This window comes from Zophobas morio, unplaced genomic scaffold, assembly GCF_036711695.1.
Source record: "Zophobas morio isolate AGI-343-1 ecotype UQ-CSIRO unplaced genomic scaffold, CSIRO_AGI_Zmor_V1 ptg000388l, whole genome shotgun sequence".
Lineage (NCBI taxonomy): Eukaryota > Metazoa > Arthropoda > Insecta > Coleoptera > Tenebrionidae > Zophobas > Zophobas morio.
In genome coordinates, this window is record NW_026972492.1 from 171,002 (window position 1) to 173,298 (window position 2,297).

Here is a 2,297-nt window from a genome sequence, read left to right on the forward strand (position 1 = left end):
TTTTTTGATGGTTCTGAACCACGAAACACACTTAAAGCATGCAGAATCGACTCAGAATAGGAAAAGGAGACGTTTAGGTCAATTTTATGCATTCTGGCGTTCGTAGATACAAGAAAACTGTTAAAAATCTTCAGAAACGTCACTTTTGAAGTGTTTTCTTGTACTTTTAAGCCAATCAGATACCCTACGGGCTCGGAAAGTGCAACGAAACCATCAAATTTTAGCTAGAAACTGTATTTTTGTCGATTTTTATTGAATTTGAACTATATTTCAACGTTTTTTGATGGTTCTGAGCCACCAAACACACTTAAAGCATGCAGAATCGACTCAGAATAGGAAAAGGAGACGTTTAGGTCAATTTTATGCATTCTGGCGTTCGTAGATACAAGAAAACTGTTAAAATTCTTCAGAAACGTCACTTTTGAAGTGTTTTCTTGTACTTTTAAGCCAATCAGATACCCTACGGGCTCGGAAAGTGCAACGAAACCATCAAATTTTAGCTAGAAACTGTATTTTTGTCGATTTTTATTGAATTTGAACTATATTTCAACGTTTTTTGATGGTTCTGAGCCACCAAACACACTTAAAGCATGCAGAATCGACTCAGAATAGGAAAAGGAGACGTTTAGGTCAATTTTATGCATTCTGGCGTTCGTAGATACAAGAAAACTGTTAAAATTCTTCAGAAACGTCACTTTTGAAGTGTTTTCTTGTACTTTTAAGCCAATCAGATACCCTACGGGCTCGGAAAGTGCAACGAAACCATCAAATTTTAGCTAGAAACTGTATTTTTGTCGATTTTTATTGAATTTGAACTATATTTCAACGTTTTTTGATGGTTCTGAGCCACCAAACACACTTAAAGCATGCAGAATCTACTCAGAATAGGAAAAGGAGACGTTTAGGTCAATTTTATGCATTCTGGCGTTCGTAGATACAAGAAAACTGTTAAAATTCTTCAGAAACGTCACTTTTGAAGTGTTTTCTTGTACTTTTAAGCCAATCAGATACCCTACGGGCTCGGAAATTGCAACGAAACCATCAAATTTTAGCTAGAAACTGTATTTTTGTCGATTTTTATTGAATTTGAACTATATTTCAACGTTTTTTGATGGTTCTGAGCCACCAAACACACTTAAAGCATGCAGAATCGACTCAGAATAGGAAAAGGAGACGTTTAGGTCAATTTTATGCATTCTGGCGTTCGTAGATACAAGAAAACTGTTAAAATTCTTCAGAAACGTCACTTTTGAAGTGTTTTCTTGTACTTTTAAGCCAATCAGATACCCAACGGGCTCGGAAAGTGCAACGAAACCATCAAATTTTAGCTAGAAACTGTATTTTTGTCGATTTTTATTGAATTTGAACTATATTTCAACGTTTTTTGATGGTTCTGAGCCACCAAACACACTTAAAGCATGCAGAATCGACTCAGAATAGGAAAAGGAGACGTTTAGGTCAATTTTATGCATTCTGGCGTTCGTAGATACAAGAAAACTGTTAAAATTCTTCAGAAACGTCACTTTTGAAGTGTTTTCTTGTACTTTTAAGCCAATCAGATACCCTACGGGCTCGGAAAGTGCAACGAAACCATTAAATTTTAGCTAGAAACTGTATTTTTGTCGATTTTTATTGAATTTGAACTATATTTCAACGTTTTTTGATGGTTCTGAGCCACCAAACACACTTAAAGCATGCAGAATCGACTCAGAATAGGAAAAGGAGACGTTTAGGTCAATTTTATGCATTCTGGCGTTCGTAGATACAAGAAAACTGTTAAAATTCTTCAGAAACGTCACTTTTGAAGTGTTTTCTTGTACTTTTAAGCCAATCAGATACCCTACGGGCTCGGAAAGTGCAACGAAACCATCAAATTTTAGCTAGAAACTGTATTTTTGTCGATTTTTATTGAATTTGAACTATATTTCAACGTTTTTTGATGGTTCTGAGCCACCAAACACACTTAAAGCATGCAGAATCTACTCAGAATAGGAAAAGGAGACGTTTAGGTCAATTTTATGCATTCTGGCTTTCGTAGATACAAGAAAACTGTTAAAATTCTTCAGAAACGTCACCTTTGAAGTGTTTTCTTGTACTTTTAAGCCAATCAGATACCCTACGGGCTCGGAAAGTGCAACGAAACCATCAAATTTTAGCTAGAAACTGTATTTTTGTCGATTTTTATTGAATTTGAACTATATTTCAACGTTTTTTGATGGTTCTGAGCCACCAAACACACTTAAAGCATGCAGAATCGACTCAGAATAGGAAAAGGAGACGTTTAGGTCAATTTTATG